Here is a 15468-nt window from a genome sequence, read left to right on the forward strand (position 1 = left end):
CTATTAATGTCATGCGCTCTTGAATTTACAGCATTCACGTCTTAAAAGACATGATTCTGCCATAAAAGCAAGTGTGCTGCTTTAGAACTACCGCGTTGTGTCAACTCTAACATGTATACACACGCATGGAAATGCAGCTGTTCAGATATGTATATAGTTTAATTAATGCTATTAAAATACAAGACCTAAATTTACGTCTGTGAGGGTGAATAATGTATTATAAGGGAAGTTTAAGTCACTAATTTAACGTAACATCAATTAATGTACTTTTCATAAATATATTGGTTTATAAATATGGTTAAAAATATAAAAATGTTCACACAGGTTAATTATCAATTACAAGGAACTATTTGAGTCACTAGTGTAACAACAAAGTAATTACTGTATATACAGTATTATATAAATATATGCTTAAAATACAAGGCATATGGAATATTCACAAGGGGAAATTATCTCTTACAGTACAGAGTGGTCCAGATGTCTTGTGACCCCAATTTAATTATTTAAAACGTCATATTTTGCATCGCAATGGGTGTGTAATGTAAGCATTATAAAATAAAACAATGTTACAGGTCAATTAATTTGGGGTCACAAGACATCTGGACCACCCTGTACAATTGATTTTTTTTGTTACAAGTGTAAGAACCACAGGAGGACGCCTTAAATAGATAAACTAAGAGGAGTAGAATGCCACAGATATGGGAAGTGGAACATGGGAATGACCAAATGTTCAAGTCGCGAAAGAAGGCTGGAAAACGGTTAGAGGCGGTTAAGGAAGAAAATACCGTAAGTAGAGAAGGACGAATCGACAGAGGACCTTCTGGAAGGTTTGATAAGAAACGGATGGAGAGATGATAATCATGAGGAGCGTAGTGAGAACACGGGGTCTTTGGCAGTGCGTGTGTGGTCCGGGCAAAAATAAAAAAGAGCCTTACCCAAAAGATGACTCGTGTGCATTTCCCTTTCGCAAGCGTAACAACACAGGAATTACTTTATACTATACATTGAACGTGACTAATATGAACACTAATACGATAAACAGCTGTCACATGACGACGTCCCAGCAAAGGGAGGACCTTTCCAACAAAAGCGATGGAAAGAGGCATTTAAGTGTGCAATCACGCGATAATCTCTTGAGCCGTGTAAAATCTGTAAAATGTATTTACAGCCAATCTCTTCGTGAATCTCTACGGTTGTTTTTCGGTGCTCTGGTCAATGGGTTCGGTAACCACCTATTCGCCTCCAAATACCTGCCTGCCAGATGTGAAAATCCGTGTGCAACTACGTCAGTTGCAACCATCTGCGTGCAGTCTGCATGATCTGAAATCAGGTTGATAATATCCATATATCTAAAAGGCAAAGTTGTGAATATGTGTGTCTGTTAAAAATGTTTAGCGTACTTCCCGACATGCAACAAACTGGAAATTTGCCATGTGGGTACTTTCCAGACTGTACACCATGCAAACATTATAAAAATACACTTTTTTGTGTGGGGGGGGGGGCTCAATAATGCATTTATTTTTTGCACGGCAAGTGAGCTGTGACGTCAAATCTGTCACGTGACCCGCGCACGTGGAAGCGTCACGCATTGTAGTGTAGCAGTTAGCGCGCCGCGCTACGAACCCGGCCACCCGAGTTCGATTCATGCTCACGGCCACCACCGGTAACGATTATTTCAACTGCTCCTGGGTCCTCCCCTAGGTCGACTCAGCCTCAAACGAGTAACTGGTGTGGTGTGTGAACATCGCCACTGGGGAGACAAAGGCGGCCGGGCGTGGTGAATTAAGTCCCGGGCGAAGCCGGGTAGTAAAGCTAGTATGCAACAATACAGGTTTTTTTTGGGTTAAATCGCATAGATATGTGTCGTTAAATCCGCCACCACCCGAGACAGACAATTAGTAAGGGTTTTCACGTAAACAGAACATACTAATTTGTCATTAGTACAGCAATCTGAGTACGACGTTTTGCCAGTAATTACAACTAGCTTCATCAGGCGACAGCCATATTTGTGGAGAAGTCCACCTGTTTCGTTCCTTATATAGAGGCATAGATGTGATAACAACACTTGTGTGCTATCCTTGCGCAAAGTGAGGGGGGGGGGTCAATGAATCAACGTACATTATGCATGCACATTATGCGAGCCCATTGATCTTGTACCTACTGTCCATTGTGTGTACTAAAATAGCTGTACAAACGGTAATCCCTATAGAAGTATGGTGGCCTGTATAGGCATGCATTTAAACAATGTATTATTTGACGATTCGCTTCCAAGCAGCACTAAGTCGGTAGCTATCCAAACAGTAATTTTTTTTTTCAATTTTGATAGATTCTCTAAATAGTCTTGGCCAGTAGTCGCTTGTTTTTTCACAGAACTTCAACACTATCAAAAATTAATTGAGGGTCCTTGTTGGCACGCGTGTTCTGCTACTGCTGACAGTTGTAATTGGGAGTATTTAATATTTATTTGGTGTTATTTTAGTCTCGTGCTGATCATTCGTCCTGTTTGCCAAATATGGCATTACCTCCCGTGGCCATTAGTGCTCTACTGTCATTACACATGTGTAATGTAGCTCTCAGAGACACCGTCTTGTCTTTCCGTATATTTATTATGAAAAGTCCACTGACAACTCAATGAGTGACCGCGAGTGACTATATACACTTGGGTAGTTAGACAACTCTATTTTGAGACAACATAACTTCTAGTCTCAAGACAACTCGAAGACAATGGAGACGATCCCTTCCAAGGCGACGACGACGATTCCCCACACCAACAGCCCCCAGGTCCGGTTCGCGCTGGCTCTTATGCCTTGCCCGATCCGGCCACGCCCCTATTCTCGAATTCTCCTCGCAGCACGTGGCTCTGTCAATCTCCGCCCTTAATACACTTCCCTGCCATTGGATCCCGTGCTCCCCCTCATGTGACCCTGTCAACGCTCGTCTCATCAATCATCATTAGCACGTCCATTAGTAAACCATGGTCCCGGGGAACCATACCGTCCCTCTATCGCTCTGTACTGTCCTTACATATGTATTACTAAACTAGATTGCTTCTGATATCTCAAGTGACATCTATTATCCACACTAGAGGGCGCTGCTTTTTATGTCACTTTTATACCTCAGGACTGGCATTTTGGCAAGTAGCAGGAAGGGAAACCTCATTTTTTATGATTCTTGTTTTGAGCTGAGACCATCAACTCACAACACTTGACAACCTGATTTAATGACGGATGGCTTCCCAGATTTTAAGCCAGTATCTCGGTGAATGTAGCTACAGTAACTTCTGTGCAACCTGGTTACTTCTCCATAGACACTTGTAAATGGCCAGGAATATTCCTGTGCTGAAGCACGAGGCTGTGGTTTCCACAAATTAGAATAGCACAGCTGGCATGAATCTTTATAAGTGTGCTGGGCCTACACATGGTAAGCTCGGCCTGGTTCTGGCCTAGTTCATCCATAGCAATGATCCAAAGCATTTTCAGCATTTCAGCTTTTAAACAAAGATATGACTGAATATATAAACCCCTTGATACAATTGCAGCTTATTTTGTTAAAATTATTGGCTGACTACCCAAAGGCAGAATCAAGAAAATCGAGGTTAATTTACAATATTCAAATATTCAGTGAGCTTCTATTAGCCAGGAATTAATTCTTTTAGTTCCTTAATAATTCAAGTTAAGATGTAATTATTAGTCATCTCTGATTTAATATTATTTACATTTTGGAATTAATTGTGTATTTTTATCTCAAATTATTCATGAGGAAGGACGTTCGTAATCTCCAGGAATACCATACAAACCTCAAATGTACGAAGTAAACCCCACTTTAGAGACCGTAGGACCACTTAGAGTTACAGTATTTATTTACGTTTCAACATTTACAATTGACTGTGCTTTTTATTTTAAAGTTAATCCCTATATACAGTGTCTATCTCAGCAGGTGGAGGCCCATATAATTAAATCAACAATTAAACCAATGTTCATGCTGGTCAAGGGGGGTTAGAAAAAGTGGTTATTGGAGATCCACATTTTATCTCACCGCAAGAACTGCACCACTTGCTGTCGTGCAACTATTTATATAACTGCGTGGACAAAGGCAATTTCGAAACGTATTAACACCTACAGAACATTGCACACGTCAAGCGAAATGAACCAATTACTTTGGAAACAAATTAAAGAAAGTAAATTGAGAATGTGATGAACCAACTCCCAATTTTCACGAATGTAATTTTCAATTAGTGGTAATTGGGATATGCGGAAGGGAGTCTAATTTGCGTGACACCAATGTAAAGCATGTGTGAAATAAACTCCTTTAAAAACTTTTTTAAAACAACGGTTTTATTTTAAAGTGCACTAAAAAGTAAATAACTCGATTGGATAACGGGAAGTGGACGACATTTTGATGTTGTCCAGAGACACGCGGCGCCTGCTTTTTGTGCGAGCCGATTCCACAGTTGAGGGACCGCGGCGTTTTTGACCTACACAAATATATATAAATAATAAGGCATCCATACAAAATGTAAATTGCTTTAAAGTAGCGAATTAATTGATGAATTGATGCCGATTTTGATAGAGGCATGCATTGTCACCGGATCTGAGTACGTGTACAAAATGTAGAATTGATTGGACAACGGGAAGTGGACGAAAGTTTGATTACAAGATTTGACCACGACAAATAGAGGAATCAAGTTAAGTAAAACCGTTGAAAAATACTTATTTGGCATCGTGCATCTTTTATGATACTTAATAAATTTCAGCCACTATATCTTGTGGTGGAACATTTTAAATGTGTCGTAATATAGAAGCCCATTGTTGATAAACTTAAAGGGAAATTGATGCACAAAAACCCAAAAAAGTATTGGCTTCCGGTTTTGTCATCGTTGCTTATAGTATCAGACATGGGCAAGATACATTTTAACGGGGTTTAACCCACATTGATCATCGTGCTGCAGTATTGCCAAACAACCCCCGTGGTCAGGGATCAGTAACCAAAATAAAAAAATCTAATTCGGTAAAAAAAAAAATCTATATTTCAAGAGCCGTCATACATGGGAATACGAGACGGTCCTAAATAAATAATGTCATGAAGACAAAGTCTTTAAAGAGCGGCATGCTGCTCTGGAGTCGCAGGTTGCTGACTCCTGCCCATGACCAACACGACATGGAGAGACTTTCATCCCGCAATGGATTGACAAAGGGCTCTAAAATAATAACTTTTAATTGGGAACTAACTGGCACTGATACATTTCAAGGTTTATCCCTTCCAATTTGGTCTGTCACGACCCAAAAGGAGCATCGTTGTAAGTGTGGGTTACACATTCTCGACTTAAACATTGCAGGGAAAAACTAAAGTGAACAATACTCTGTAGTCAATCATAAGAAAATACAGAATAACGTGTCTGCAAAATCAAGATACTGTACAGTATATTAAACGATACAACGAAGCATTTCTAAACATAAACGTTACAACTGTTATCTGGGGACACAAAAATGGGGTTGTAAATATAGGCTGTTGCAACGTAGAGACGATATTTTAATGAACGTACAAATAATTACGTACATAAATATAATGGTAATCTGCCAGCGCAAAAGCAGCTGCATTTCCCATATTTGCTGTGGAAAATTGGTTGAGATGGGGTACGTGGCCCTCACCATGGTCAACTCAATGTCTCATTCCACAGTTCTGAGTATCACGAGGTCATTTGACCAGACTTTTCCACGCTGGTCAGTATGGGTCGGTGATGACGGGGACTTCGCTGCACTGTCCTCTGCTGGTCAACACGTAGGAAAACCTAGCAGCCACCAATGACAGCCTGTCTTATGCATTATCATCACCCATACAAGCAATGTCTAGGCTCACACTTGCTTAGCATCTGAGGTCTGATTATGTCGGCCGAATTCCAGATCTTTTGATCATAGTAATGTAAAGTATCAATACATAATTTAAAATATTATGCACAATTAGATGCTACCAACTTCGAGTGTGCTGATCTATGGGCAAATCTTTATAAGGAGGGATTCCACGTGGATGATTTAACTGCACAAGTTTAAATATTATGTATGGGGGGTGGTGAGACATGCATTCTTTTATGGGGGGTTTTGACCAGTTTACACAGATGTTGCTGTCGACTAGATTGAATATATAGGACGTGTATAAATCTCAATACCCCTTAACCTCTAGGAGTGTAGTCGCTATTAAGATAGGGGTATAGGGACTTTATGCATACCCTGCATAATCAATCATTGTTAAACCATTATCTATCCACTGCTGAAAGGCCTCCTAAAGTTGCTGCCATCCCTCACGGTCCTGTGATGGACGTATGTATGTTAAACTTATTTAGCACTGTACATAGCCAACCGTGCTAATCGGAGGTGCGGGGGAAGGACAACAAACTCAACACGAAAATAAGTTCTAAAGAAATTAGTTTTTGATAGAAATTTAAAAGTGCATAACTCCAGTGGCTTCCTAATGTCGGAAGGAAGAGCGTTCCAGACGGCCAAAGAAGCGCATCTGAAAGCACGCGATGCAGTGACCGTCTTTGTTCGATGGTCAGCCAAAAGCCGTTGTAAAGATGACCGGAGTTTGCGTGGTGGTTTATGCTCCTTGATCTTTAAATTCCACAATTCATCTCGTTCCTGCACATGAGTAAAATGCCAGATAGGGCCAGATAGGGCTTCGCAATCATTAAGCAATTTTAAGTTAAATAAAAAAAACTTTTTTCAACTTGCTTTTACTTTAGATTTTTTATAGTGTTATTTTTTTTAATATGCCTTTGCTAGCAATTTATTACAATGCGATTTTGTTTTGTCTGGAAATTGCTTTTATTGTTCTTACGATTTCGTCTTTAACAATGTTTTATTTTACCTGTATAGCACTTTAAATTTCATCTTTGCACGAAATAGTGTAAAATAAACAAATACTTGATTGATTGATTGAAACACTTGATGAGTTGATCTCATCGCTCCATCTCCCGAGTGGTTTCCCTCTTGGGGCTTTTCCTGCCTTTGGCTGCTGATGGACAGTATGTGGTCAAAGGAAGTCAAACATTTGATCAAACCAGCTTGCTCATGTAGCTGCTTGGTCTCTTTCAGTTCTAGATTAAACGTCGTCAACAATGATATAATGGATATATGCTGACGGGTCACTAATTATTCATATAATTTTCCTGTCTCATTTTGCATCTAAGAATCATTCAGGCAAACTATCATCCAACAGCTGGCTCCACTAATTTGATGGTGTCCACAGTTATTCTATCATACCAGCCAAATGTTTTGGGAATAGTCCATTTAGCTAAGAACCGTGTGGCAGTCAGAGCGATAGTTTTGGGGGCAGGGTGTCTCTTGATTGAGGAGGAGCGAGGGACGCGGGGGGGTTGTGCGAAAGTGGTTGCAGGTGTGTGTGGGATTAGATCAGCCCGGGAGCACGAGGGATTGGACTCATGAGCACACCGTGCTAATTTATTTGGAAAAAACCAAGGGTGTGACTCAATAAAAGGCCCCGCCGCGGGGAACGGGTTGGGATTCCATTCTGCTCGGTGCGGCAGCTGTGCTGGTCGGAGTCCTGCCCATGATTGAGATAAGAATTTGTTTAAATAGGCAGCTGTGCTGGTAGGCCTGGGGCTGTGCTGTGCCGTGTCCACGGGGAGACCCCTACTCGTCCACGGCCCGAGAGCCAGCCGTGTTGGTGGGTCAACACTGCAACCATCGCCTTGGAGTCCAGCCTGGGAGTGATCGCCACTTGCTGGCCAGTGGGCGTGATTGACTGAGGTTCTGCAGTGGATGGCTGGTCCCCATGGGTCGTTTCTGGAGCCATGGGTGGGGTCACACGGGGAAACCACACGCAGCTGCCGTGAAGGGGACTCCTCGTGAGGACTGTGGGGCGTTGACAGCTGGGACATGTGAGGGGAGGAAGGGAGGTGATCCTCTGAGGTGGTGCTTGGAACGTTTTTGTTTGGTCCGTTCCAGAGCCGGGTGATATTTCGTGCGTGCCTTTTGGGGGTTGCTCGGCAGCTTTCTCCCACCAGCGTTTGTGGTGAAGGAAATCTGAAGCCGTGGTCGTCGGGTTGTTTGACTGTGCTGTTACAAGGGCCATTTGGGTTGATATAATCGTTTGTGTGCGCTCCTCCGGAGAAGTAGCAGGCCTGTTATCATTTGGCAATTAAAACATCGATAAAATTTAAATTCTAAGTAAACACTAAATCTGCAGTATACCGGCAGTCGTCTTTGTTATATTTCGCACACGGTCGTTTGGGGCGTCGCGTGAAACAGGGGCTCCACCATAATCTAAACCACAGCGATGCTAGCTAGGGTTTTGGGTAGAGACCAAAACCCTCTGAAGCATGTCCTAAATGGGTGCACTGTTGCAAACCGTTTTTCTATGAAAAGCAGTGGTTACTGTTGAAGGTGTGACGCATGGAATACACTTTACCAAAATATTGTTTTCCTCAGATGACTAAATTGAGTCGCTGCCCCAATTATTTTTTTCTAAATTGTCTGCAGTTATGCAACCCACAACCTCCGTTTTAGGCTGCAGGTGGCACTATTCTGAATTCCATATGGGGTACAAGACAATTAAATGTGCTGTCTTTTTGGATGCAACAATACAGTATTCTTAGGTTTTTTCGGTAAAGTCACGTAGGTAAAACATTAAAATTAATAAAAGTAAAATAAAATAAAAATCACGACGTTTCGGAGGCAACACAAGCCTCCGTCTACGTGACTTACAGAAACAACCTAAGAATATGAATCCTTGCAGTCACGAAAGCTTCAAATATAGAAACAATACAGTACTTTACAATCTGAACGTATTGGGTATAGGAAGGAAACATTGTAAAACCTCACTTCTTTCTCAAGTATCCTAGCACTGACTGCGCGTAAAGACTGCGTTCAATGTAACGAGGCTACTGCAAGACGAGAATTTCTCGATCATCGGCTATGATCAACCCACTGCCAGATGAAGGCTTCAAACTGTTGCATTTTCTCACGGTCCCGCGATCCAACAATCCACCTAGCACCTGCACACACGCGAATGTCTCTGCGCCATCTGAGCTTCAAACTCTCGTGCGTGTTTCTGTTAACTACTCCGTTCACTTTCAACAACAAAAAATGTTAAATGCCAGATAGGTCTATCAGCCTATGGACATTGTGGACCAACGATTTTCAGCAGCATTTGTTTAAGTCTCTACTTTCTGATTATCATTAGCAACATGTGGCCTGTCAACTGTGGCTTGTATTATTGAAAAGATCCCTGTAGGCAAGACATTTCTTTTGAATTAATGACGCATAGGAACCCGTGCATGCGGTGAATACATGGCACCACAGCTACCTGCACTGAAAAGTTCTGCTTCACTACCATTAATCTGCAGTGAGCAATTTCAAATTAAAACAAGACCTAACTGGCATTTATTATCCGATGCGTCACCGTCGGCCAGTTCTGCACGTTAACTCGAAACTCCTTTCGTGGTAGAACGATTAAAATATATCTAAATCAGCTCAAGCCTCCTGCAAATCACCTGACTTCCGTGTGGCCACATCCCCTGAATCCCTCCATTTGCCATGCTGCCCCCTGTCAAAACAGACGCTGCTCCGTGCCCCTCGTTTGTTCCTTCACTCTCCCCGTCTTCCCTCCCCTCATCACCCTTTCATCCCCGATATCTTGACCTGGTCATTACTTCTCCCCCACCTTCCCTTCCTGCACCCACCACTCATTCTTTATTCCAGCTGCTCGCCTTGAGCCCGTGCCCTGTATGTGTCTGTCTTGATTCCCCTTCCCTTGGTGTGCCACGTGACCAAGTTGTATTTCAACTAAATATATATTTTTAAATGACTCGTTTGGGAGGTGGCATTTAAAGTAAAACCGTAACATTTCCAACATTGCTGTAAGTGTAAAATGTAACGTCATAGCGTTATAATTTTGAAAAGTCCTGAGCTAGACAGTGCTCTCGTGATTAAAAAAAAGTATATATAATGCTATGTTGCAAATACCGTATCGTTTTGCTTTGCATATCCTTGCTGGCGACAAACTCTCAAACAGTCACTCACCTCTGTCATTCGTCCTTCGAATACAAAACTTTAAGTGATCCTCACGTCTCGGATTTTCCTTTATACTTTCACATTAAATGAACATTATGACGTCATGTGTTTTACTCTCCTTTAATTTCTTAATACATTTCATCAACTTCATAAATCTTGACTTAAAGCTTTCGTGACTGCAGGAATTCATTATCTGGGTCTTTCGGTAAAGTCACGTAGGTTTAAAGAAAATAACAAAAAACTACGACGTTTTGACTGCTTGTGTTGCGATCGAAATGTCGTAGTTTTTTGTTATTTTCTTTGAACCTATCTACGTGACTTTACCGAAAGACCCAAAGAATACAACTTATTCATCTTTGTTGCTTGTTGTTGCAGCATATACTTCACAATTGTTTTACTTGTAGTGCCTTGACAGTTTTGATGTCAGCTGGAAATCTCTATCCAACGTTCTTTTGAAATCTAAATGCTTTTTTGATTCCCGCTCATCTTATTTCACGCACAGTGTACTTGGGGATATCCTGCACGCCAAACTGTGCGTTCGTATTAAATGTATCTGGTTATTAGATTGAATGTGCTTATAATGACCGTTGCCCAAAACGTTGTCTGTTATAGTTTCCTTTAAGGCCTCTTTTATTGACGAATACGTTGCGGCGTTTTGTTAATTGTGCTCGTGCATCACTGCCAAAACGGCAACATAACTGAAGAATTTGGTTCTTAGAATGGGAGTTTTATGGCCATATGAGGCCATTCTAAACTCCTACATTTTAAACAAACCGTTAGATTATTACAGAATACAGTATATCTTTAAGTAATACATCTTAAGATTATTCTTACACAACGCAGCAGCCGCACGACCATCTAGGAGAACATAAATCAGCAACATTGATTCAAGACAAGTTTGCTTGTGCGGCTGATGGGTTGTTTAAGAGAATTTGTTTTTCTTCATGCGAAGATATGGATATTAGAAGGAGACATTGTCTGGCGTTTGTCATCAATATTTACTCACACCTCTATTATTGTGGCGTCTGGTGATATCTTAATTATAATGATCACAATCCCCTCTGTTCCTCGTTTTGACAGAACGCGTGTTCCAATTGTAAAACAGTCATAAAGTGGTTCATCTTCTTGGTTATTTCGGTAAAGTCACGTAGAATGGAAATAATAAAATAATAAAAATAAAACATAATAAAATAATTATTATGTTATTATGTGAGAATTATTTTATTATGTTTTATTTTTATTACTTTATTATTTCCATTCTACGTGACTTTACCGAAAGAACCAAGAAGATGAATCCCTGCAGTCACGAAAGCTTTAAATCGAAACATAAAGTGGTTGTTAACCACAACAAATTATTTGCGATTGTCACTTGCCTTCCACTGCATGTTTTTAGTTATATTTCTGGAAAAGGCACTAGTACTGCAGAGCGATAATGGCTGCTGGTTGAAAATAAATGCAAGACAACCAAGACTGAGAGCACGGCCGACGCGGAGATGTAGCAATTCAATCGGCGAATAAGTGAGATGCATTGCTGCATCGCGAAACGGTGTGTTGACAACGGCTTGGGAAAGGTCTTCATTCAGCTGTAGATAGACCATGGTTGATGATGAGTACAATTGTATTGTCTGCACAACACTGGCTGAAGTAAACCCTTCCAACAACATCCGTATTAATACTCTGGGTCTTTCAGTAAAGTCACGTAGATAGAAAAAAAATCACCTTTCGATCGCAACACAAGCAATCGTCTTCAGGTGAGAAAATACAGCAGGTGGACTGCTGAGGCAGGAATAAATGTAGCGAGAGAGCTACTGCAGCCAAAGGTTATATAGGTTTTAGATGGGTACAACCCAAGGGTAAGTGGGCGGGGCTAGAGATGGAATTTGCAAGTAAATGTAAGATCGCAGAGCTCGGCAAACCTCGGCTAATCCGAGGGGGGGAGGGTTGTATTGTCTTGGTGTGGTCTGGGACTGATTTTTTTTTGCTGACTTGCCCAACATTGCATTTGTTTAAAAATTAACAATTTATACTTTATTCGTTTGTATTTATTTATAGTGACTTGCTTAGCGTTCTTCTATTTTGCACTCCTATCGGTTTTTTGTATTGTAACTTGCTGACCCCCGCTATACCTCGGCTATTGTATTGCTAGAGATTAGCATGTCAATGTGAGACGGCTCCAGCAGCAGCGGCTGTGTTAATGAGAGACATTCAGCCGATTAAACAATGTTAATGAGAGACATTCAGCCTATTACTGGTAGAAACCTCCTGGTTACACCAGCCCACAGGGGATTATTGTGTCCGTCCGTCGTGCATCCAAAAATGGGAGGGGTGGGGCTGGGTGGGGAAGGGCTGGGTGGGGAGGGGCGGGGTAGGGAGGGGCTGGGTGGTGAGGGAGGGGTGGGGAGGGAGGGAGGGGTGGGGTGGGGAGGGAGGGGTGGGGTGGGGAGGGAGGGGTGGGGAGGGAGGGGAGGGGCTGGGTGGGGAGGGAGGGGAGGGGCTGAGTGGGAGGGTGGGGCTGGGTGGGGGTGGGAGGGGTGGGGCTGGGTGGGGAGGGGCTGGTCACCCCGTGGTGCCCTTATAAAACCCAACGTTTAACCTACTCACGCCGGCTTGTGCCCGCCCTCAGTCGGGCATATTTGCGGAATACACCACGCCGCTGTTGACCGTGGCCATTGACCGAGCAACCCAACGTTCCTACCAGCTCCCTCCGCAGGAATGTGTGTAACAACAAGCACCACCGCCACATCGAGGAAAAGGGAGCAGCTATGTTCGTGAGACATTTAGCCTGTAAATGTAAAGACATGCATGAAATTGATTTCTCCATGACCTATAACAGGACCCTGCGGGGTGGGCTGGTAGGAACGAATAACCAAAGAATATAAACATAATGTATTATTACACTTGTTTAGCCAGGAAAGCCTCACTGAGTCTAAAGGTTTGTGTAGGGTCCTGCCAAGTGTTTGCAGTAGGGGGCGATGTTGCTACACGCGGGGGTACGATACGAAGGGAGAGTTTGAGGCCTAGGTCTAGGCTTTAGGCCTAGCTGTAGGCCTTAGGCCGCCGTGAGTTAATTGTTAATATAAATATTTTAATTATTTATATAAAAGCTTTAAATGTAAATGTTGCTATTTAAAAACATCAGGGAATGTAACATTGTTAAACATTAACTCCCTTTCACACACGCGGGGGTACGATATGAAGGGAGAGTTTGAGGCCTAAGTCTAGGCTTTAGGCCTAGCTGTGGGCCTTAGGCCGCCGTGAGTTAATTGTTAATATAAATGTTTTAATTATTTATGTAAAAGCTTTAAATGTAAATGTTGCTATTGAAAAACATCAGGGAATGTAACATTGTTAAACATTAACTCCCTTTCACACACGCGGGGGTACGATATGAAGGGAGAGTTTGAGGCCTAGGTCTAGGCTTTAGGCCTAGCTGTAGGCCTTAGGCTGCCGTGAGTTAATTGTTAATATAAATGTTTTAATTATTTATGTAAAAGCATTAAATGTAAATGTTTCTATTTAAAAACATCAGGGAATGTAACATTGTTAAACATTAACTCCCTTTCACACACGCGGGGGTACGATATGAAGGGAGAGTTTCAGGCCTAGGTCTCGGTTTTTGTAGGGTCATGCCAAGTGTTTGCAGTAGGGGGCTACACGGACGGACGGACGGACAAACGGACGGACGATATAATCTATTGGTGGCTGGTCCACTTCGTTCCTACCAGTATAATCTATTGTAGGCTGGTTCACTTCGTTCCTACCAGTATAACCTTTGGCTGCAGTAGCTCTCTCGCTATATTTATTCCTACCCCAGCAGTCCGTTTGCTGTATTTTCGCAACAGAAGAGGTTTGCTTGTGTTGCGATTGAAACGTCGTGATTTTTTGTATTTTTCTATCTACGTGACATTACCGAAAGACCCAAAGAGTATGAATTCATTGCAGTCACGAAAGCTTTAAGTCAAAATCCTTATTAGTGATAAACTATGTAAATATATCTGCAAGTGCCATCTATGTTGTCATCTTAAGTGGCATTACCTCCCGAATAATTTGCTGTCGCGAGCTGGGTTATGAGGCTTGGGGTGGAATTTATCGTTCGACGGGTTGCATTGCGGTGTTGGTGGTGCTGGTGACGGAACGTGTGAGATTGAATTCCTCGTGTCTTCGTATCGCCGCTGTAATTTTTTAATTGGCACCGCTGGCTGCTTCAGACGAGTGCGAATGCCGCATATTTAATTGGCGTGGCGGCGATGGAGCGGGCAGAGGGTTTTGTGCGTGTCTGTGTGTGTGTTGATAATTCAGGAGGACGTGGAGCTGAGTGGATTTGCCGATGAGTGGTACCAGCGGTGTCAAGATCGGCCTCTGTGGAGGAGGAGGCTCGTGAAGGACGCTACTGGGCAGTTGGAGGCAGTCGCCCTCCAGCAACAACGGAGGGCGGAGGAGCAACGCTCACAACAATGAGCGGAGCACCGGGTGGATAAAGCACAGCAAGTTGGCACTCATCTCAGTCATCTCGGTCATCTCAGTCAGTCGACCCGTGGCACCTGCTGGGTCTGCGCCGTGACCTCCTGCCAGCGGGCGTTCGACACTTCACGTGGCCTCAAGGTGCACTTGGCCTGGCACAAGCGTCGTGCTGACGTCATCCCCACTTTGTGGCGAAAGACGATTGTTTTTGTTGTTGATGATGATTGTGGTCAATTATGGTGATGACACTGCTGGTGGTATTGATAATTATGATGGTAGCATTAATAATGGTGGTAGGTATGATGATGGAAGTTGTGTGCAGGGTGCTGCTACTAATGATGATGCTCCTGCGAATGATTATTATGATGGTGGTTGTTGATTATGGTGGAGGAGGTTATGTTGCTAATGAATATCGTGATGGTGGTGATCGTGATGATGAACGCGATCGTGATGAACGATTTCACTGCAGCTGTTGGTACTGCTGCTGCTGGATATAATGAGGGTGCTGCAAGTGGTGATTGTGATTGTCGGTGGTGGAGGTGATGACAACCAAGATAGGAATGATGCTGCTGACTGATGCTGTTACTGCTGATGTATTTGATGATGATGCTAATGGTGGAGTTGATTATAATTGTGTTGGCAGTGCTGCTGATGGGGAGCTGATGATTATGAGCAGCTGATGATGGGGAGCTAATGATGATGCGCTAATGATGATCTAATGATGACGAGGAGCTAATGATGATGCGCTAATGATGATCTAATGATGACGAGGAGCTAATGATGATGAGATGTTGCTGCTGCTGATGATGAGCTGATGAAGCGCTGATGATTGAGCAGCTGATGATGGGGAGCATGATGATGATGATGAGGAGCTAATGACGAGGAGCTGCTGATGATGTTGATGCTGCTGATGATGATGATGCTGCTGTTGGCTGATGATGCTGCTGATGATGATGAGGAGCTGCTGATGCTGCTGCTG

This window comes from Lampetra fluviatilis, chromosome 1, assembly GCF_964198595.1.
Source record: "Lampetra fluviatilis chromosome 1, kcLamFluv1.1, whole genome shotgun sequence".
In the NCBI taxonomy this organism is placed as follows: Eukaryota; Metazoa; Chordata; class Hyperoartia; order Petromyzontiformes; family Petromyzontidae; genus Lampetra; species Lampetra fluviatilis.